Source organism: Prionailurus bengalensis, chromosome E2 (assembly GCF_016509475.1).
Source record: "Prionailurus bengalensis isolate Pbe53 chromosome E2, Fcat_Pben_1.1_paternal_pri, whole genome shotgun sequence".
Lineage (NCBI taxonomy): Eukaryota > Metazoa > Chordata > Mammalia > Carnivora > Felidae > Prionailurus > Prionailurus bengalensis.
This window is the reverse complement of record NC_057352.1, coordinates 49,215,271-49,239,101: the sequence shown is the minus strand read 5'-3', so window position 1 is coordinate 49,239,101 and position 23,831 is coordinate 49,215,271. Positions and strand designations below refer to the sequence as shown.

Here is a 23,831-nt window from a genome sequence, read left to right as displayed (position 1 = left end):
ACCTCCCTTTTTCTATCCATCTTGCCCCCACATTCCCTTGTGAGGTGTGGTTCTTTTGATTTTTTGTGTCTCCATCTGAACATTTGGTATGAAATGGGAGCATCGTACATGCTGGCAGGCAGCAGTTTGGAGTGTAGAGACCTGGCCCCTGGGCATCACTCCTATGCCAGGCGGGACACAGAGGCAGTGCTGTAGGCTAGAAATGCAGCTTTATGACCAGGCACACATCTACTTCCTGCATCAAGACTAGATGACTTCATTGTTTTTTTGGTTCTTGTTTTTAAACCCAATCTATTCCTTAATCCACCCCAAAAACTCCCATTGACCAGGCCCACTTCTTATCAGTTTCTATTCTTGTAGCCCAGTGGGAGGAAGGAACCAGGCAGGGAGACTTGTACAGTTCCCGACAAGATCAGATGTTGGAGGACGGCCAGCCCTTCAATGGCAGCTGTAGGCTAAGCTGGGGCATAAGCACTGTGTCAAGGGATGGGTCCTACTGCAAGGCTTACTTAAAATAAGACAGAACTCCTACAGGGTACAGTTATGTAGGTGCTAATCCCCTGGGACCTAAGGATGGAGCCAGCAAACCCTGGATAGAGAGGAGGGTGGGCCAGGCACTTGATCAGGAGGTAGTCTAGCTCTCTTGGAGGAGATCCACGGTAGTATGGGTCCTAAGGGCTGCCTTACACAGGAAGGCAGGTCAGAGCTAGGAAGCCGAGACTCTAGCAGAATGGCATGCAGAGTTATGCTGGCCTGGAGATAGGTATCTCCTGCGGTGGAGTACTCTGAAAACCCTAAAAACAAACCAGTCGTCTGCACTTTGTGAGCCAGGCTGCTTTTATTCTCTATCTTTAGCTTTGTTTTGTTCTTCTTTTATATTTAGTAATGTCGTTTGGAAAGGTCAGCCTATGGCAGCTATGCTAATGGAAACCCAAAGAAGGTGTTTGTAGCCATGCTTGGACAGGAGATTAAAGGGAAATGATGTCCTCTCTCTCCCCTGGGAGTGGAGGTAGAGAGAAGTGGAGTAAAAGGATGGAGGAGCCCAGAGTTGGGCCCGTTGCTTGGTCACTGTGTCTTCTGGATATTGCCTTTCCAATAGAGACCTTGGAAGTTCCACTTACAGGGCGTGAGTCTGCGCTCAGCCTGCTGCCATCAGAGATTTCCAGCACCAACTCCACAGGCAGCTTTGGGAAGCACCCCTACCCCGTCTCCCTGTTTTTCCCTGTGTCACTTCAGGAGGCAGAAAGCAAGTGGCCAGTAAACTGGAGAGCCCAGCTCTGGACTGCGCCATGCCCAACAATTGCTGTCATTTCTCCCTTGCTCTGCCTGAGCAATCTTCTTTTTTTTTTTTTTTAATTTTTTTTTTCAACGTTTATTTATTTTTGGGACAGAGAGAGACAGAGCATGAACGGGGGAGGGGCAGAGAGAGAGGGAGACACAGAATCAGAAACAGGCTCCAGGCTCTGAGCCATCGGCCCAGAGCCTGACGCGGGGCTCGAACTCACGGACCGCGAGATCATGACCTGGCTGAAGTCGGACGCTTAACCGACTGCGCCACCCAGGCGCCCCATGAGCAATCTTCTTTACTGAGGAGTTGATACTATGCTGTGACTGACTCAGGCAGGGCCCCCGGGATACAGAACATCTCTAAGGTTGCTGGGTAATACACTTCATCACCTCTGGAAAGTAGCAATATCAGCTGGTACCTTACACTGCCTCTGATGCTCACTCCCAGGTAAGTGGAGTCAGGGATGTGGGAGCAAGGCGCCCTCCCCAGTCCTATTCTCCAGAAGCGACTCATCCTCCTGGATCTGGTTAAGATGATATCCATCATGATAAGCATTAATGATGTCAACTTCAGGGGATGTGGAAGGGAGGAATGCACAGATCAGGGTCCAATACAATGGTCCCCAGGGAGCAGTCTCTATTGTCTGGCTTATTATGTATTTTGTCATTATACAGGGATGCACTAGTTTAGGACTGAAGCTATGCAAGGTTGATCTGGGGGCTATGAATAGGGGGTCCCAGGGCCTGCTTTCAAGCCCTTTGCCTTCTTTGGTGAGACTGGGGCATCCCCACCCCAGCATGTGCCTATGAGTTAACATTTGACAGTGAACTCTGGACTAAATTCAGAGGACCTCAATTCCAGAACTGGCTCTGCTGTTAGACAGTTGGGTCTTTGGGCAGATCATATCTCTCTGGGCCCCAGGTCCTCCATCTGTAAAATGAACATGATAATGCCTGCCCTACTTGCCCATGATAGTCCCTGCCAAGATGAAATAAGCGAGGACCGTAAGCTGCGCGATGTACCTGAGGTACCATGGAGTTTCAGCCTCACCGAGAGGAGAGAGGCAGGGACAAGAGTAGACACTGTGGCTAAGCCTAAGGGAACAAGGAGGTGTGAGCCAGGCTGGGTGACCACTTAGAACACGGCCCCAGGCAGAAACAGGCTGACAGGGGGCCTCCAGGAGGCGAGCATGAGGCGCAGACCAAGCACGCTAGTCAGTTTGGGCTGGCAGACAGTTCAGGAGGGAAGAACTAACTTGCTATCCACAAATATATGAAGGGCAGGAGGAAAAATGTACGATAAGATGGTCAGAATGAAAGAGGAATTCAGTCCCAAACTCAGAAGAGCCCCACTGCACTCTCTGAGCCCTTAAGAGTTGGTGAGAATTGCCCTCAAGCTCCTCGGACCTCCAGCATTTTGTTAATATATCATTCACGCTTTCGAACTCCCTTGAAGCCCCTCATGGGGACAGCCTTCCCTCTCTGGATCAGAGACTCAGGGACGTGACCCACCCAAGGCAAGAAGCCTGTGCCAGAATGAACATAAAGGCTCCTGTAAGTTGGAGGCTCGAAGCCCAGAGCTCTTTCTACAACACGTTGTTGCTGGCTCTGCCAAGCTGGGTCAAATACCTATTGCCTCACAAACTGGAGGTAGAAGTCAAAACTGTGCTATTTATCTATCTCTTCCTGAAACTGGCACCACAGTCCTGGGTGTTCTCTTCCAAGGGAGAAGACAGAGGGGCACAACTGTCCCCAGTAGGAAATAACCCAACATAATCCAGAAAGCACCACAGCCCTAGAGCTACATCCTTATCCAGGCCCCACCAGGAAACAATACGGAGGATGGTGAACACCCAGGAAGCCACGAGGACAGACGAAGGCAGCACCAGGGCGGAAGCCTGAGAGTTGGGCCAATGCCTCCTCTGTTTACTGGGACCAGTTTGATGCAACAGTGAGGGTCTTCCTCTTGTCAACAGACCCCTGCGTAACACTATCCACCATGCAGATGGCCCTGGGCCACCACGAAGAAGGGACCTTTGGCCATAACCTGCCTATGCCTGCTCTTTGACCTGCGGTCCAAGGGATGAATCACTCCTTGTGGCTAGGCAGTTGAAACAGTGAGAAAACACCTAAAAAACCCCCACTTCAACACTAGAAAGATCCCCAGTCTACGTCAGATGAGCTGGGTTCTTTCACCTTTTTTTTTTTTAATTAAAAAAAATGTTTATTTATTTTTGAGAGAGACAGAGACAGAATGTGACTGGGTTAGGGGCAGAAAGAGAGGGAGACACAGGATCCAAAGCAGGCTCCAGGCTCTGAGCTGTCAGCACAGAGCCCGACACGGGGAACTCAAACCATGAGATCAGGACCTGAGCTGAAGTTGGACGCTTAACCGACTGAGCCACCCAGGTGCCCCCCATTCTACATTTTAGCATTTAGTTCTTAACAAGGAAAATTAATAAATGGCAATAAATCCTTATCAGTTTGTCCACAGTGGTGTTTCTGACATGTAAGTCAGGCATAGAACTACTGCAAGATCTCCCTGAGTCCAAACGCACACCGTGCACTGTCAGCTGCCTCAACATGTGGAGTCTCTGTAGTGGATGACAACCCTACTTTCCTTTGGGGAACCACCTCTCTTCAAATTTCCATTTCTGTGCCCTGTAACCCAGGCCTGGCCAACGAGAGCATGAAATGCATTCAGTCACCATAGCGGGGGTAGGGCCGGCCCTGCTGGCAGGCCAATGGGAACTGAGAGTGGCGTCATCACACACAGTGGTGGCACGGTCACACAGTGAGATGGATGTTGGTTGAGCCCCACCTCCCATCTTCCCTGCATGTGGCCAGCCACACCCTCCTCAGCTATGAGTCAACCTGAGGCTGGATGAGTTGGATTTTTGGCCTTTGTAATTGAAGAAGTCCAATGATACAATCTTGCACACATGTATAGCCAACTCCCATTTCATTTAAAGGAATTTTTAGAAAGCCACTTACTATATAACTTGCCATGTGACGCAGAAGGACTGCCCTGAACCTGTCCCTAAAATCCCCTCCCCGATAGGTCAATCCAGCTGAGAGGCCACACAAACAGAAACGGTCCTGGGATTCCCCAGCAGTGGCCCAGTTCTGGCCAGGACCCTAGTCCTTCTCCAGCCAGAGACACTGTCCAGATAAGCTGATGGTGAGGGAAGCTCTGACACGCATGGCCTTCCTGGATGGTCTGGAGTCAGCACTGTCCACTGCCAGAGTCCCTCAATCATATGGAAGACTCAGCAGGGGAGGGTGTCATGCCTTTTGCTGCCTGGAAAGGCCCTGAACCAACTGAATCAGGCAGGAGAAGAGAATATAGACCCTGGCTATGGGATACAATGGGAAGTCAGGACCCTCGATCCCATTCCTCGTCTGACAGTGGATTTGGGGGGATCCCCTTCCAAACCTGTTTCTCAACCTGTTAAGAGTCACATCTGGCATTTCAAATGTTGCCAAACTTCCCCCTGAATTCTAGACCCATCTATTTCCTTCATTTCTGGATGTCACCAGAGGTGATGATGATATGCCTTAGAGGTGCCCCAAAATACCTCAAACTCAACCTGCCCCAAACCAAACTCATGTATGCTCTAAGCTCCCAAACCTGGTCCTCTTTCTGTGTTCCCAGTTTCTGGGAAAGGGACATCATCCATCCAACCCTGAAACCTAGAAGCCATCTGTGCCCCCCTTTCCTTCAATCTCCCTCAGTCAACCTCATACCAAGTCCACCTGATTTTTACCACCTAAATCTCTCATCTTTCTACTTTTCTATGTGTCTATCACTATCACACTATCCAGGGCACTGTTAACCTTCACCTACAGTAGCCCCCTGACTGTTAAAGCCCCACACCTACTAGAAACCCTCCTATGCATTGTCCACAGGGGAGCCAAAATGATCTTCACAAATGCAAATCCCATCAGATCCCCATCTCTGAATCCTTCTAGCAAAAGAGCCAGGCCTTCCCAAACACCAGAGCTGGCTGGGTGAATGGCAAGGTAATCCTCAGACCAAAATGGACCAGGCAGATCCAGAAGATGATGCTTAGTCCAAAGCCCTGGCCCCACCTTAGGGTGGCTTCCCACCCTGGGGTCAGGCTCAGAATTGGCTACGTCTTGCCAGGATTGACCCCTCCCCCAGTGCAAGCCTCATCTGACCACAGATGGAAACAGGAGCTGGCGGCCAGGCAGGGGAAACCCAGCTGGGCTGAAGCCAGAGACTGTATTTCAGGAAGGAAAGGAGATAGACCAAGAGCAGTGCCACAATAGACTGTCAGTATCTGTGGGGCCGGCTGAGAGAAGGCAGCTGTCGGGAGTATAAAACTCAAGGAGTCTATCTCTTCCCTCTTATCAGACTGACCCTTGGCAGCCTCACAGCCTGTGGAGAACAAACAGTCATTAACAACTCCGCCCACACTTCCTGCAAACACAATCCTTGTGTGACCAGCCAGTCCTACAAGAAAGCCTGTTCCTTCCTGCACCAAGGTGGGTCTTGGGGCCCATTTCTTGGCCAGACCCCTCCATCCTGGCCCTCCTTCTTCGGCAATTATCCCAAAAACCTTATGCTCTGTCCAAACTGGTCTCCTCAAGGTACCTAGTTGTGCCCTGCCCTTTCAGTTCAGGCCTTCGCATCCTGGCGAGTATGGGCTTTTCCTCACTGCCCTCCTCTCTCCTCTACTATGAAGCCCTCCCCCACCTCGTTCCAGACCTGCCCTGTATCCATGCCACTGATGTGCCCCTTCCTGTGATCAGCCTGTGATCTCACCTCCCACCCCGGCTGTGGGGGGAAAAAAAGAAAAAAAAAAAAACAAAACCCTGGCTAGAGGAGAGCCCAGGGCATAAGAGGGTAGCATAAGAGAATTGGGAGCAGAAAGAAACAGGAACCTATAAACAGTCACTCTGGGGCCACTCTGGCCAGTATAGGAAGAGAGGAATGTGATGAGAGACCAGATGGGTTTTTCTGCCTGAATTCAGGACAGAATTAAAGTACAGGTTAGGAGGTGAGGATGAGAACAATAGGAGGCCTGAGGACAGATGTCCCGGCTCTAAGAGCCCAATTGTCGAGAGATGCCCCAGCAGGCTGGCTGCTGTTTAGTCCATCCAAGCAGGTTAGAAGAAAAGTCAAACCGATTCCCATAAGGGTCTGGACCATATAGTGGCATCCTGGGCCCCCAGCACTGCCTCCCCCTGAGGACATGGTGTTCCTCTGTTGGGTCTACCAGATGGTTTGAGAGCAAGTCCTTGAGTAGGTCTTTAAATTCTGTATTTGGACTCTGAGGCCTCAGGAGAGGCAGGGACTTGCCCAGGGTCACACAGCATCAAACCCCCTGTGGGTAGGTAAGGCAGCAAGAACCCTGTATGTGTGCAACCAGACTGGGCCCTGGGCTGTGAAAATCATGGAGGGGGTCCCCTGACCAAACAAGCTGCTTCCCCTTTAGAAAAGCTAAGTCGGCCCTGCCCTGAAGCTCTGCCGTCCTCAGCCAGCTCAGGCCTCCATGTTGGCCTCACTGGCTGCCAACAGTGAAGGCCTGGCTGCTCCCTGTTTTGCACAGGATGAAGAGCAGGGGAGGCGCCCAGGTCCCGGGTAGGTAGAAATTACCAGGATAGGTGGCTCGAGTGGAAGAAGACACCTTTCAAAATACCTCACCCAGGTTTGAAAGGAGGTGAGGTGTCTTCTGTGTTATGTACAAAAAATGCCACTTGAGAGATCAAAATTCACATTCATCCTACAAGTTTGTCCACTGCTGCTTTTAGGGTCAAGTGTGAATTACTCTTCAAGCACTGAGGAAGTGCCTTCATCAGGCAGCTGACACTTTGGCCTTTGGCTGAACCTTCTTGATGTAAATTGTTTACTCCCCATTTCATAGCATCTTCCTGCCCAAGGAAGGCCTTGACTCCTCTCCACTAGAAGAACCTGAACAGGCCCCCCATTCCTCTCCTCTTCCCCTTCACTCTTTCCTGTGGTACCTAGGCTCTCTTCCTAAGCGATGCCAGAGGCCCCAAGAACCCAGAGGCTAAACAGGCATCAGTCCAGGGAAACACCAAGCCCTCTGGGACGGGACAGGACAGAGAGATGGCCAACCCCTGGAAAATCCCTCATGGCCTGCCAACCCCAGACTCACATGGCTCTCTAGAGAACCCAAGAAAGACAGGAACCAGGAGCAGCTCAGGGGCTCTCTCCCTTCTCCTGCCTTGCCGGCATAGCCTCAGTCCCTTTGGCTGCTGTTTTATTTGCACAGCCAAAGGACTCAGCACAGGCCCACAGAGACTTTCATTTCCTCCTAACTCTGGTTCTAGTTCACCATTAGCATCAAAGGATTGGTATTTTGTCTTTAACTGAACTTGGGTGGGAATGAGGGTTGGAGGGAACTCCATTTATGGGTCAGGGGAGATTCAAAGTTATCCTAATGTCCCTTTCAACCCAAAGAAAGCCTGCAAAGAAGGAAGGAGGGAATAGGGGAGGAGCTGTGGGGGTGACAGGAGAGAGGAGGGGGCATCTCCAGCCCATCCCCCAATTCCCCCACCTGCGTCTCTTCCTACAATCCACCTCTCACCCACCCCTCTTCACTATTTCTCCAAATTCCCTTTAGCCACACAAATAAATAACTTGTTGATTTTTCCTTACCAGAGCAGCTCCCCCTAGACCAATTAGCTATTTGCATTCATTACTGATTTTCTTCCTCAGAAGGCTACTGATCTGTTCAGGCTGGGAGGTTGTTGCCTACTGGTGGTGCTAGGACTTTGCAGCAGAAGGATTCCAGAAAGGGCAGAGCAGGATAAGGTTCCTAGGTCATGCCACAACACCCCAGGGTCCCCTGTCCTCTCTCAAGCCCTGCAAGGCTGCTCTTTCGGAAGCAGGAAGGGCCTCACCCATGAAATGCACAGAAGTGGGGCTACTTTTTGTGTCCCTCTGGTATGTTTCCTATCCTGATTCTACAGAAGAAGAGAAGGAGAGAAGAGAGACCCTGATGGGCAAAGACAATAATTCAGGAAGAGATGAAAAACAAAGGACTACAGGACAGAGAACAAAGCCCCTCAGGGCAGGAGACTCACTGGCTCTGGCTCCCCTCCCACCTCAGCAGCCCGTAAATGGCTTTCCCTCCCTGGGCTTCCTCTCTTGCAGAGTCACATTCCCCTTGAAGGAAAAAGCTGAGTTGAAAATGCTTTTAACACTCGATTCCAAAACTATTTGTTTTGTTTTAACACTACTATACACAAATAAAAATTTAGCATTGATATCAAAATTACAATTATATTTTTCTCTAAATTTCCCTTGTCCTTGGTTCACCTTATTGTACATGATACCATGCACTACATTTATAGATTGCAAAATATCACATATATTTGAATGCCAACAGCTGGAGCTGAGGGGAACAGTCCTCTTCACTCCAGAAAGATGACCTTCTCTCTGAGAATCTGTGGGGATAAAGTACCTTCTGGCATAGCTCCTCCTGCCCCCCACCCCAGAGAAGACCCTGATCTCTCCTTCCTATTCCTGTAAGAAAAAATTTCCCCAGTTGTCAGCTAGAAAGTTGGGGGGCCCAAAGCCCAGCCTATGCCCTGGAGCCTTAGAGGAGATCTGCGATGGCAACATGAAGGCTCCACTGACAATATGCTATAATTACAATAATGATTTATAAATCAGCACCAAGAAATCCTCTAGAATGGCTGGTTACGAACACACACAGGCATCCCTGATGAGCACAGGACAACAGGAGGAAAAGCCTGCTCTCCCCAGATAACAAGTTCAGACCCTCCCCTTCAGAGATGTCTGCCCTAATAGCAAGGACTTACTGATAACAAGCACCCTGAGAAGAAAAGAAGCAAAACCTGAAAACCCAGGTCCCCAGAGATGTGAGGTAGGCCCTTGAGTTAGTAAGGGCTCAGGTGTGCGAAACATGGGGCAGGGAACTGAGAGTAGGAAAGGGGAAGGAAGGAGAAGCCCATACTGGGCTCATGTACGCAGAGAGAAGAGACCCAGGCGTGCTCAGCCCGCGCCATGGAGCCCCAGCTGCTTTCAGGAGGTGCAGGGCTTCTGTGGCTTTAGGGCCCCACCTCCTCAGGGCTGAGGCCCCAAATTTCAGGAAACGTTGAATCAGGAGTAATGAGCTCACCAGGGTTCCAGACATGCCATCAGCATCCTCTGTGCAGCTCCTCCAAAGTAAGGCCACATCATCTTCTCCTGCAAACTCTTCCTCCTCCTGACCTCTCTGTGTCTGCTAAAGGGACCGACCTCATCACCCAGGTACTGAAACGTCCAACCCCAGCCAATCAAGTGGCTGTTCCACAAGACGAGATCTACTTTCACAATCTCTCTAGAATCAGTCTCTTCTTTTCCATTCTTACTGCCAAATTCCAGCTTTCATTATGTCTCACCTGGACCCTATCTACTTAGTTTTCCATTTCCTCCCTCCGTTCTTTTCTTGTCCCCTTATGACCCACTATATCCTGTTGCCAGTCTGCCCCTTGCCTGCTCAGACACTTGTCAGAACTAAGTGTGCCATGTGCTAGCTGCCAATCCAGGTCCTCATCTAGTGGCTTTCTGGACTGATCTCCTGTAGTGTCCATTTCCTCTTCTTCTGGGGACTTTAACTTTTGGACACAGTCTGGGTGTGGGGGGGTGGGCAGGATTGCCTACCATGCCACCAGCCCTCCCTGCCAGGCTGGGCCAACCAGCCATTTCCTCCCTGGGATGTGAATCCCAAATTGTGGTGACAAAATTACTGAGTACGGCTGCAGCAGATTTATCCTGGCAACAGTGGTACCTTGAAGTCAGCTGGCCTTTGGTTCCTGCTGTACCACTCCGAGACCCTGGAGGGGACATGGGTGTTGAGTCATCTCTGATTCCAGGAGTCCCTACAATCTTCTAAGGAAGTCCTTCCCTGCCAAAGTCAGCCAAGTTGTTGCTTGTAACCAAACAGGATTTTCTTAGTGCTTTTTGACATACCTTTCCTATGTTCCAGCCAAATGGGAAAACTCCCTATATATAAGTGCCATTACAGCCTCCCTCTGGACCTGTTGGCCTGCACACCTCTCCATCCCACAGGCAATGCTGGAGTTCTACTTGCCTGCTCAGGGCCCATCTTCTGAACCTTCTACAGGGATGGCTTCTGCTTCCTGTAAACCAACAAGCCACTAGCTGCTCCTTCTGCCTTCAACTGTGGACGACACTGGTATATTTGGCTTAGCCCCTTCGAGAGGACAGTGACTTACTTGATCCTTATCTCCTCCACAACACCCAGAATGGTTTTAGGTTCAGTAAAATTCACCAGACTCTGGGGGCAGATAACCCAAAGGACAATTAGAGGCTTACTGGGCAAAGCAGACAACGAGTGACAAAGAATGTAGGGTGTGCCATCAGAAAGACCTGAGTTTGAATTCCAGATCCTCCACTTAAGAGATGTTTGAGTTTGGGCAAGTCTGGTAAGTTCCACAAGTCTCAGTTCTTCATCTACAAGGTAGTTACCATGACGCCAAACTTGCAATGTTGCTGTGAACATTTGACAAGCTAACATGTGAGAGCATCTAGCACCATGCCTGGCTAGTAGCTAAGCACACAGGAAACTCCAGCCATCATTCCAACTATTAGTAGCTGGTTTAGTGAAGCTCTATGAGAGGGCTGGAGTCGGGAGTCCTAGGGCTTGTTGGGTGACCCACAGTGCACCTCTCTCTTCCACTGTAACCTCACTTGGATCTGGATTGGCCCTATAAACCTCCTGAAAAACAACAGGAGGAAAATGCTTCACAAAGTAAAATCATAATGTAAGGGATTCCTCTTTTCCAAATTTCAGAGATTCCCAGGTGTCCTGTCAAGTGCATGGCCATGACAGGACTCCAACTGGCAGATACTCCAAGCTGCTCAGTCTGAGAGGCAGAGTCAGGGAAAATGACGGTGTGGTTCAGCGTCTGCTTTCTCATGTGCACACAGCCATCCCTTTTCCAAAGCCTCGGTTCCTAAATGTCCTGCTTTTGTAGGGCCTTCCTTCAAATAACCATGGGGTGGTGTCCGCTCCGTGGTTACAGCAGGACTGGGAGCCCGGGCACCACAAGTCACCCTACCATTAACCTAGCCAACACTAGGCAGTAGGAGAACGAAAGGAAAGGCTAACCCAGTGCAGCAGCCAGAACAAACCTGGGTTGGGAAGCAAGGTGGAATGAAGTGCCTCTTAAAATTTGCATCTGCCTGTATTAATCTCCCAAGCAACTGTAATAGCCCAAACCAGTGATTCTCAAAGCGTTATCCCTAAGGAGCTGAGCAGAAATGCAAATTCTAGGCCCCACCCAGAATGACTGAATCAGAAAACTCTGGGAGTGGGGCCCAGCAATCTGTGCCTTAAACAGCTCTCTAGGGGGTTCTGATGCCTGCTCCACCATGAGGAATCTTGCCTTAAACCTTTAACCACAAGACCCTCCGCTTTAACTCAAACATTTGCTGAACACACATTTGAAGACCTTGCACAGTCTAATGGGGGCCCAAATCAAATACACAAGGCAGGATGTGGCATAAAAGAAGTCAAAGGAATCACTTTCCACTCCTCTTCCCAGACTCCTACCCTTCAGACCTTCTCTTGCCATGACTGGGGAAAAGAGAACACAAGTTTTGGAAACCCATCCCCAATGCTGCTATTTCGGACACCTCAATCACAGGTAGCTTTCTTAAGAAGAGTAATCCTCACCCTGAGGCATATCTCAGGTCCAGAAGCTTGGCATGTGGGGAAATGGTCCCACAAAGCCACGACCAGTGGTTCTTAGGGGCTTGGAAATTGGCCCCATTCGGGGGTTTGGGCTCAGAAAGTTCCTAGAGGGCCATGAACAAGCCACAGCACATCACAACAATGCATTCCTGGGCAGGGCCACTCACACAGGCCCCTGGCAAGCTTGCACACGAGTGTACAGATGCAGACATAAACACACACACACACACACACACACACACACACACACACACACAGTTGGCCCCTTGGCCTCCCTTCCTCTAATCTCAAGTTACAAGGTTAAAGGCTTCCTATTCACAGCCAAAGGGGAGGGATTAAAGGGGGGTGCTGGAGCATCGAACCATCTGGTTCAGATAAAGATTGCTCATTCAGGACCCCAGCAAAGTCCCAGAGCCTCCTGAGCCTTCCTGATGGCTCAAAGACTTTCCTCCCTCCCCCTACTTCCCACAGAGAAACCAAGGACTGGGCTGTAAAGGGGTGATCCAAAGGCAAATTTGCCAAAGGAAGACTAGAAAACAAAAAACTAAATTAGGCATGTCTGTGCCACCTCTCTGAGCCCTAGTTCCCTCTTCCCTTCAGATCCTGAACACCACGACTAAACTTGAGATCACCGCCTACAGACACTGTGCCTTCCTCTACAAAGAGCTCAGGGCACCTAGCAGGCATCCTTCCTTGAACCAGCAACCCCCTCCAAAGTTAGCAGCAGATTCAAGAGAAGTTTTAGGGGTGTGGTCTCCCGGATTCCTCTTATGCCACCAAGGTAAGAGGTTTCCTCCATCTCAGAGGGACTTCAGAGCCCACCAGGCATAATAAGAGGAAGGGATGACCCACCAGCTTCTAGACAAAGCTGGGAGTGTGAGTTACTGGCTAGAAAGGACTGTTTCCCAGAGACTCCAGAATGCCCTGAACCCCCCTCAGTGGCTTTGGCTGGAAGAGGCTGCCAGTCCTTTTCTGCCACCCCCCCCCCCCCGCCGCCTCCCAATACCTTAGACTCTGTTCTTCAGTGCTTTACGCAGCTGTAAAGCAAGAGGCAAGATGGGAGATGGATGCAGTTGGCAAGAAATAGAAATTGAAAGGCTAACTTGAAAAAACAAGCCATTGGGTGGGTGACTGTCTACAAGCAGAGAGGGCCCAAAGTGGGATTTGGAAAGGAGAAGGGGGTTAACAGAAGTGGTAGAAAGCTAAAGGGTAACCTAAAGTGAGCTTAGCCCAGAGCTGCAGCAGGGGGCTGGGAAGTTTGGTCCAGTTACAGAGGAATGGCTGGAGGAAAAAAAAAAATGACTTCCATTCCAAGGCATGGGCTCGGGCCAGCCCCCGAAAGGGCTGGAGCATGGTCTTGGCCAAGTTCCTGGTTTATGTCATGCCTCAGTTTCTCCAAAGTGGGAAGGAGGTCAGCTGTTAGATCTTATCGGAAAGAACTGGGCCATTGGGGGTGGCTAGGGGGCAGTGCCAAGTAGGGGAAAGAGGAGAGAGGTGCTGATGATGCAAAGACAGCCTGTGGCTAAGAGGTGCGGGGCAGGGGTCTCCAGGTAGCGCAGAGGCCGGGAGCGCGCGGGGGGTTGGGGGTACGAAGTAGCCAATGGACAGTAAGTCAGGACTGGGGCAGGGAGCGCTTCCCAGAGCTGGGGCTGGGGGCTGCCACCATGGAGTGGAACAGTCGCGCCTCAAAGGCTGGGAGCGGCTTGAGGTGCAGAAGCAGAAGGCGGGGATGGGGATTGAGGCCAAGACAAGCGGACCCCCGTCCCCATGGGGGAACCCAGAGCTCCGACCCCGGAGAAGTTGCCGGGGTGGACCGGGCCGGTCTGGGCCGCTGGGCCAAGCCAGCTGCCCGCGCGGAAGGGGTTCGGGCAGCAAGGGGCCCGGGGCGCCCGCATCCCGCCCGCCCTCATCCCGCCCGCGCACCTCAATCAGCGCCGGGCGCAGCGCGGGCCATGCTCGCCGCTCCTGCCGCCGCCTCCGCCCGTGCAGAAAGCCGCCGCCGCTGGCGGCGTCCGGACCCGTTAGCTCCGCGGCTCCCTCGTCTGTCCGCAGCGGGCCAGTCCCGCCCTTGCCGGCTCTGCCCTCCCGGAGCGAGCCGCCGCCGCCGCCGCCTCAGTCCGGCCCCTCCCCCCACCCCAGCCCGGCTTGAAGGGAAGGGTGGGGGAAGGGGGCAGCTGCCCCCTCCCCACTCACATCCTCCCAGTCTCTCCCCTCCCTCCTCCACCCGCACGCGCGTGGGCATGCTGGGATATGGAGTGCAGCCGGCGCTGAGCCGCTAGGGGTACCCCACATCCAGGACTACAGCTCCCAGAAGATAGCGTGCGAGCCTTAGGGATTGTGGGCTTTGTAGTTCGACTGGAACCCGGAGGGGGGGCGTCTACCGCGTAGGAGGTGGGGTCAGGGGGGGATGGGAAATCTCCATTCCCAGAAGGCTGGGCTCCCCGCGTTTGAAACGGAGGATGTGGGGGTCTGCGGTGCCTCGCGCCTAGGTTGAATACCTGGATCCCCAGGGAGGCGCCAACTGTAGCCCAGGATGCCTATCAGACGCGGCTGTGGCCAGCTGCGGCCGAGCCCGGCTGAAGGGGAAGCCTCCAGGCCCCCGAACAGCGCCTCGGGTACCGTTCCCACTCGCGCTCCCAAAGAGCTATGACCTGAGACCAGCTTGGCTTCGTGCCCGGGCTCTGCAAGCCGGAGCTGCGGTGGGGCCTCTGCGCCCAGGCCGGAGGAGAAGGGACTCCAGGAGCTGCGTGGGCGTGGGGTTTTCCCCACCCGGGAAAAGGGAGCCGAGTGACTGTGGGTTTCGCGGAGCGCTCGCACGCTGGGGCACCTCATCCCAGTCGTACTCTTTTTTGTCAGATGCTCTTAGCTCCCTACTGTTTAGGGTAAGGTGTGCACATTTTAAAGATTTTTTTCCATGTCTTCTCTTATCAAGTCTTTTCCCCAACTTCCAAACCTAACTCAGATCCGTCCTGAAGCTCCAGGTCGACTGCGGTTTCACCTCCTCTGGCAGAGCAGAAGGCTGTAGGTCATTGGTTCTCAAACTTTGGCGTGTATTAGATTCTCCCGAGAGCTTGTTCACATACAAGGGGCTCCCACTCGCAGTTTGTTTCATTAACTCTAGGGTGGACCTGGGAATTTGTATTTCTAAGAACGTTCCAGGTAATGTTGATGTTGCTGTTCTGGTGAACCACTTTGAGAACCGCTACTGTTGTTGTTTGTTCGCTGGACTTCTGGCATTGTCCTTCAAGGATGGGCCTACTGTGGAATATTGGCCTCTGAAGAGCCAGACCATAGGAAGGCAGGGTCCTAGTGCAGTTTAACATAGTAATCCTCTTTTTAATTGTAATAAATAAACAAACCAATTCATCCAGTAAAGAAAAATACAGTGTGGGCCATCTGACTGAAAGGTGTTCCAGACCTTAGCCCTTGTCGTTTGCTCTAATGCTGGGAAGGTTTTCAGTTGCCAAAGTGGCAGCTGAGGTGCACCTGGTGCTACCTCCCCCTCCCGCTCCCCCATGGATGTAAGCCAAGGGGCGTGATCTCAATCCCAGAGGACACTCTAGAATCCATGGCCTCTGGGTGGGCTATGACCTAAAACAGGCCCCGAGAGTGAGAGGTGGGGAGGTGGGTTCCTGACCCATCAGGTAGACTCTCCTTACCACCTGCTGTCCTGCGGTTCTGGGAAGTACAAAACTCTGGAGACAAAACTTGATGTCCATCACCTTCAGACATGATCCTAGACTCTTCCAGCTGTTAGGTGACAATGATTTGCTGCTTGACCAAACTTTGGCCAGACTAGTCTGAGCTCTCTTTTCCGTTAGGCCTCAACCTTGGCCTATAAAAACTACCCTCTCAACACAAATTATTTCATCCATCCTCCTTTCCCCACATTAAAGACTTAAACACAATAATGGTTTCAAACGGCTCAAAGCCACATCCCTAGGAGGACCCTAGCCCCTTTAAATTACCTGTCAGAGAAAGCTTAAGGCTACTGAAAGAATTTACTGTTTGTGCTAGCCATTCCCTGATGATAGGTGACTACTCCTACTTAAGCATTTACTAAAAAGGGCTTGCAACTGTGATTTCTTCCTCTGTCCCTTTGAGATGTATATGTATCTCCTAGAGCTCTGGTGTGCCTTTCCCAAAGACCTGAAAGCCATTCCTTTGAAATGTAATCATCAGGAAGGATAAGGCCTCGGTCTCCCAGTCTCTGTGGGAGGATAGAATCCTAACTTCGATAATTGTCAGCTAACAGGCACAGCTGGCCTAAGCATTTACACTGACCAACCCTTTGTAATTTTTCACTTCCCTGACTCTACTGAGCCCCTGCTCACCTCCCTCTATACTCCCTCATTCTCTCTTTAAAATACCCTGTCACCTCTACGAATCCAAATTGAGTTCAGTTCACACTGGACCTTCTTTCTTATTGCAGTAGTATATTCTTGGTTGAAATCTGTCCTTACCACTTTAACTAGTGTCTGGCTTTGTTTATCTTTGACAAAGGGGGTTTGTACTCAGTCCTCAGGGCCCAGGCTCCAGGCTTCTGCCTATGCACCAAGGGCCAAAGGGTGAGTTATTCCTAGGTCCTTGGGTAAGTAGCCACATAGCCACCAGAGGCATTGGACTTTGACTAAAGTTAATTCTGGAATGCTTTCCTGTTTCCTTTAGATTTGTCCCCTACACAGACTACGTAAGTCCACAAGCAACCTCTGCACCCCAGTCAAGTGCAATAGAAACATTCCCTTACATGCAGAAGGTAAGTGAAGGTTTTTGAGTTTACATCGATCTCCCAAATGTCTGTTAGCAGATTATTCAGGGAGAATTAAGATGCCCTTTCATGGGCAGGACAGAAAGACCCTCTCTAAGCCTCAGGTCCAGCAGGAACCCTCACTGTCACCCTTTACCACCTCCCAATTAGATGTCAAAATAGTTCACCCATTTCCCCTTCCTGGTTCTGCTTTCCCATCCCCTCCACCAATCCAAATTCTGCCTGATTGTCCAAAGTCTACCTTGAGCCTTCCTTACTCCAAAAGGTTCTCCCCAACTGCCTCAGTGTGGCATTTGGATTTGAATCATTTACTGAAAAGCCTAGCTTTGCTGGTGAACTATCCAGTGCAAGAGAGGCAGTAAAACAGGTATTCGGGAGTTGGAAAGTGGCAGATAAAAGCACAGGGCTTTGGAGGCAGACAGCTACTAATAGCAAGTTGCAAAGAGGAGCTGGCTCCCTCACTCCCTGGGTTTCTGTTTGGGGGACAGAAGCTTAAAGTTGGAGCGGTCTGACAGCTCCCACCCCGAATGCTGTGTGTGACTCAGAGCAAGTTACACAATTCTTTCATCTGTAAAATGGGAATAATAATAATGAAAAGACCTTATTTTTTAGATTTGTTGTAAAGATTGAATGAAAAATACTATGATCTTAGATAGGAAGACTATCCAAAATAAATCAAGTTAATCTGTAAATTCAATGTGATTCCATTACCAATATCAGCAGGTTTTGTTTGTTTGTTTGTTAATTTTTAGAGGTGGGAGAGAAAAGTAGATACACTGATTTTTAAAAATTATTTGGGAGGCACCTAATTTCAGCTCAGGTCATGATATCGTGCTTCTTGAGATCAGCCCTGTGTCCACTTCTGCACTGACAGCAGGGAGCCTGCCTGGGATTCTCTCTCTCTCCCTCTTTCTATGCCCTTTCCCCATGTTCTCCCTCAAAATAAATAAACAAACATGAAAAAAGAGAGAGAGAGAGAGAGACCTCATTTAATAGTATATACTGAAATCATATTTATGGGATGATAAGATGTCTGGGGTTTGCTTCAAAATAATCCAGGGTTGGGTGCAAGTATAGATACAAGGTTTACTGAATTGATCATCGTTGGAGTGGGGAATGATTGTTACTTGGGGTTCATTATAACAGCTTTTTCTATTTTGCCTGTGTTTGAAGCTTTCCACAATACAATGGTTTAAAAATTTTTTAGTCAGATCTCTGCCATATGTCTAGCTAAAAACCACCACCACCACCAAAAAGTGAGTTAATAGAAAATGGGAGATGGGAACGCAAACTGGTGCAGCCACTCTGGAAAAAAGTACGGACGTTCCTCAAAAAACTAAAAAATAGAACTACCCTACGACCCAGCAATTGCATTACTAGGCATTTATCCACGGGATACAGGTGTGCTGTTTCGAAGGGACACATGCACCCCCATGTTTATAGCAGCACTATCCACAATAGCCAAAGTATGGAAAGAGCCCAAATGTCCATCGATGGATGAATGGATAAAGAAGATGTGGTGTATATATACAATGGAGTATTACTCAGCAATCAAAAAGAATGGGATTTTGCCATTTGCAACTACGTGGATGGAACTGGAGGATATTATGCTAAGTGAAATTAGTCAGAGAAAGACAAAAATCATATGACTTCACTCATAGGAGGACTTTAAGAGACAAAACAGATGAACATAAGGGAAGGGCAACAAAAATAATATAAAAACAGGGAGGGGGACAAAACAGAAGAGACTCATAAATAGGGAGAACAAACTGAGGGTTGCTGGAGGGGTTGTGGGAGGGGGGATGGGCTAAATGGGTAAGGGGCACTAAGGAATCTCCTCCTGAAATCATTGTTGCACTATATGCTAACTAATTTGGGTGTAAATTAAAAAAAAAATTAAAAAAAGAAAAAAAATGGGAGATAGTTTTGCAATTTATTTTTTATTGTTATTGTTATTTTTTTATTCCAGAGAGAGAGTGTGTGAGTAGGAGAGGGGCAGAGGGAGAGAGAATCTCAAGCAGGCTCCACGCTCAGCTCTGAGCTTGATGCAGGGCTCAACCCCATGACCCTGAAATCATGACCTGAGCTGAAATCAAGAGTTGGACACTCAACTGACTGAGCCCACCCAGGTGCCCCCATTTTTGCAATTTATTTTAAAAGGTGAGGAGCTAATACAAAATGCTTTTGTAAATCAGTAAGAAGACCAAGTAATCACTAGGAAATGTAAAAATTATATAAAAAGAGAGTTCACAATAAAAGAGAAAACAATGGCTCTGACGTGAAAAGATGCAGAGCTTTATTTTCTAAAAAATCGTGGAAAACCATACATGAGATTTACCACCTTAACCGTTTTAAGCATACAGTTCAGTAGCGTTAAGTAAATTCACATTACTGTGCGGCCATCACCACCATCCATCCACAGAGCTCTTTTCATCGTGCAAAACTGAAAAGTTCTATACCCATTAAACAATGACTCCTCACATTCTCCCCTCCCCCCAGCTCCTGACAACCACCATTCGACTTTCCGTCTCTATAAATTCGACTATGAAGTCATATCAGCATGAGGACAGTATTTGTCCTTTTATGTCTGGCTTGTTTCACTTAGCATAATGTCTTCAATGTTCATCCACATTGTAGCATGTGTCAGGACTTCCTTCCTTTTTTAGGCTGAATAACATTCTGTTGTATGTATGTACCACATTTGATCTATTTATTTGTCGTTTGACACTTGGATTGCTTCTATCTTTTGGCTCTTGCAAATAAAGCCACTATGAACACAGGTGTACAAGTTTGTCTTTAAGTCCCTGTTTTCAATCCTTTTAGGTATATACCCAGAAGTGGAATTGCTGTATCATATGACAATTCTGTTTTTAATTTTTTGAGGACCCATCATAACATTTGCCATAATGGCTGTACCATTTTACATTCCCACAGCAGTGACAAAGGTTTCAATCTTTCCACATCCTCACTAACCATTATTTTCTCGGAGCTTCACTCTTAGTAAAAGAAATGCAAATTAAAACCACACTGAAATATCATTTTTCACCTATCAGATTGGCAAAGACCAAAAAGCTTGATAACTATCTTGGCAAGAGTGTGGGGAACAGGATTCTTATACACTGTCAGTGTGACGGGATATTGGTTCAGCCTGGAAGAAGAGTGACTTGGTAATATCTTCATATTATACGTGCACACACCGTTTGACCTCGCAGTTTTTTTTATTTAAAAAAAAATTTTTTGGGGCGCCTGGGTGGCGCAGTCGGTTGAGCGTCCGACTTCAGCTCAGGTCACGATCTCGCGGTCCGTGAGTTCGAGCCCCGCGTCAGGCTCTGGGCTGATGGCTCAGAGCCTGGAGCCTGTTTCCGATTCTGTGTCTCCCTCTCTCTCTGCCCCTCCCCCGTTCATGCTCTGTTTCTCTCTGTCCCAAAAATAAATAAAAAACGTTGAAAAAAAATTTAAAAAAAAAAAATAAAAAAAAATTTTTTAATGTTTATTTATTTTTGAGAGAGACAGAATGCGAGTGGGTTAGGGGCAGAGAGAAAGGGAGACACATAATCCAAAGCAGGCTCCAGTCTCCGAGTGGCCAGCACAGAGTCTGACGCAGGGCTCAAACCCACGAGCTGTGAGATCATGACCTGGGCCAAAGTTGGACGCTTAACCGACTGAGCCACCCAAGCACCCCTTGACCTTGCAGTTTCTAAGAAAGTGTCCTATTTACACATTTTCTTGGTTACAACATTACTACAACATTTGTTACAACGTTGTAAGAGCAAATATTAAAAATGATTGGCACCTATATGTTGGGGCACCTGGGTGGCTCTGTTGGACGAGGATCCCACTCTTGATTTCAGCTCAGGTCATGATCACAGGGTTGTGGGATCCAGCCCTGAGTCAGGTTCAGTGCTGAGCGTGGACCCTGCTTAAGATTCTCTCTCTCTCTGGGTGCCTGGGTGGCTAAGTCAGTTAAGTGTCTGACTTTGGCTCAAGTTGTGATCTCAAGGTTTGTGAATTTGAGCCCCAAGTTGGGCTCTCTGTTGTCAGCATGGAGCCTGCTTTGGATCCTCTGTCCCCCTCTCTCTTTGCCCGTCCCCTATGCTTGTTCTCTGTCCCTCTCTCTGTCCCTCTCTTTCTCAAAAATTAAAAAAGAAGATCTAGAAGTTGATGATCCAAATTAAAGACTAAAATGAATAGATTGAAGCAGCTTCAATTGATAGTGTCTTTTGTTATTACTTCAATGGATAACAAACTACTGGAGAGCAGCGGACTGGCTTTTGTAGGTCAAAACAGACCTTCAAGAAATATTGATTAAATTAATGAAATTATTTTTTAGTCTTTGGCAGAACTGAATTGGCAGGCCACTTGGAGAGGTTAAGTGGCTCGTCCAAGGTCATTCTTATATAATATATATTACCTATTCCTTGTGTGCAAAGCACAGTGGAGAGCACTGTGAAATTGAAAAATTGGACCCCACCTTATAAAAGCTTGAGATTTAGTAAAGCATTCTGGCAGACACCATTAAAAATATCAAGATGGTGTGTGTGCGCGTGTGCACGTGTGTGTGTTTAAAGACTTTATTTTTGAGTAATCTCTAACTCAACATGGGGCTCAGACTCACAACCCTGAGATCAAGAGTTACATGCTCTACTGACTGATCCAGCCAGGTGCCCCCAAAATATCAAGGGTTTTTTTTTTTATGGTCCTTTCAATTATATCGATAGAGACCATTGTTCTGATGGATAAATTAAGGCACAGATCAAAGAAGCAGTTTCTCAAAAGCCATATGAAGAGGGGCGCCTGGGTGGCGCAGTCGGTTAAGCGTCCGACTTCAGCCAGGTCACGATCTCGCGGTCTGTGAGTTCGAGCCCCGCGTCGGGCTCTGGGCTGATGGCTCAGAGCCTGGAGCCTGTTTCAGATTCTGTGTCTCCCTCTCTCTCTGCCCCTCCCCCGTTCATGCTCTGTCTCTCTCTGTCCCAAAAATAAATAAACGTTGAAAAAAAAAATTAAAAAAAAAAAAAGCCATATGAAGAAACAGAAAGGTGCTGCTGACTATAACAGAGGTCATCCTCACATTTGTGGCCCATCCTTAGTGTTCTAGGGGATTCATTTAGGGGAAGCATTTCTCATCAATGTTCCATGCACTGCATCAGCCTTCTCAAACGTGTCCATGTCCTGTGAGATGCTCCTCTATGAAAGGATTCCATAACCTGTGTGTGAAATGTTTTAGACATCAGTCTTAAGGTTCCCCATGCAAATAGGTACTTTTTCCCTACCTTTGTCCACTGAGAAGGCCTGAGAGCAGTGACGCCCCATTAACAACAAGCACGTTGAGCTTGTTGTTGTTGTTGAATTGAGGTGAAATTCAGATCACATAAAATTAACCATTTAATTTTTAAATTTTTATTCTACTATTTTTTTTTGGCGGGGGCACCTGGAAATTAACCATTTTAAAGCATACAGTTCAGTGTATTTAGTACATTCACAATGTTTTGTAACCAGTACTTACTTCTATCTAGTTCCAAAACATTTTCATTATCCCAAAAGAAGATCTTGTACCCATGAAGCAATCACTCCTCATGCTCCCTCCCCTTAACCCCTGGCAACCACTGTTTTCTGTCTCTATGGATTCATTATTCTAAATATGCCATATAAATGCGGGGCACCTGGGTGGCTCAGTCGGTTAAGTATCTGACTTCAGGTCAGGTCACGATCTTGCAGTTTGTGAGTTCAGGCTCCACGTTGGGCTCTCTGCTGTCAGTGCAGAGCTCGCTTTGGATCCTCTGTCTCCCTCTCTCTCTCTGCCCCTACCCCGTTCATGCTCTCCCTCTCTCTCAAAAATAAATAAACACTAAAAAAAAAACCATTTCATATAAATGGAATCATACAAAATATGGTCATTTGTGTCTCACTTTTTTCACTGAGCATAATGTTTTCAAGATTCATCCATGTATTAGCATTTCATTCTTTTTATGACTGAATAATATTCCATTGTACAGATATACTATATGTGGTTTATCCAGTATATTGGTTTTTATAGTGTAAGAAGAAAATAAACTTGTCTATCTTTGTTTAATGGCTCCACCCACCCCCTCTGCAGCAACACTTGCTAACATAGAAGCACTCTTGGGAAAATACTGCACAAGATATTTGCTAATGGCAATGGTCAGGCTTTGGGGAAGAGGATCCACCTAATGATGAAGTACAGTTAATAGCTCTCCAGAAGGGGTTCACTGTTTATCAAGCCTGTGTTTTAGTTTTTAAAAACCATACCAGCTGTTTCATTTTCTGCTTAGAAGACTCAGCAGAAGAGTTTAAGTTCTCCTCTCCATTTTCTTCACCTCATTCCCATCTCTTCACCAGTTGTCCTGTAGTAAATGCTGCTGGTTACGTGCCTTTACAGGGATGGTGCACCCATTCTCCACTAATGACCCACAGCTTCACCTTTCTCCTGAGACTCAGTCCACTTGAGCTGCCTCATCCAGGCATGCCAGGGAAATTATGCTCCTCCTTTCCCCACCTCCCAGTGGCCGACAGCCTACGAATGACTGATGGTACAAAGTCCAGCTCACTTGCTTCTGAGAGGGATAAACCTTGTGGTGCATTTTACGCCTCAGAGCTCACTGTAGGATCAGACTGAGGCTAGACATCTTTGCTTGATTTCTTCTCCTTCTCTCTCCTGCTGGCCGTATCCTTGTCCTAATAAATCATTTGCACAAGAATCCCTGTCTCAGGCTCTGCACCTAGGTCCCCAACTTAAGCTATTACTGTGGATAGTCCTGGCTCCCAGAGCGACTTCCTGCTACCAGCAGCAGGCATACATCTTCATCTACAGCCCTGCAGATTGTACCTCCTCCAAGAAGCCCTCCTGGACCTGGGCCCTCACTCTCTGGCAGCATGTTTATTTAATAAGGAAATTGGATGCCTACTCTAGCCAGATACTGTTCTAACCATTTTATGTATATTAGCACATAATCCTCTTAACAAATTGATTAGGTAAATACTATTGTGCTCTTACAGATGAAGAAACTGAGGTTCAGATGAGGCTCAGAGAGGTTGAATGT

The 23,831-nt window shown here is 48.5% G+C and overlaps 1 protein-coding gene across 1 annotated transcript in view; it reads right to left on the bottom strand.

Annotated features, from left to right (window-relative positions):
* Positions 1–14,241, bottom strand: part of ST3GAL2 (ST3 beta-galactoside alpha-2,3-sialyltransferase 2) — a 48,958-nt gene extending 34,717 nt beyond the window's left edge. Inside the window, exon 1 of the mRNA XM_043599642.1 lies at positions 13,929–14,241. The gene's annotated coding sequence lies outside the window, so the exon portion shown is untranslated. The remainder of the gene's footprint in view (positions 1–13,928) is intronic.
* Between the last annotated feature and the right edge of the window lie 9,590 nt (positions 14,242–23,831).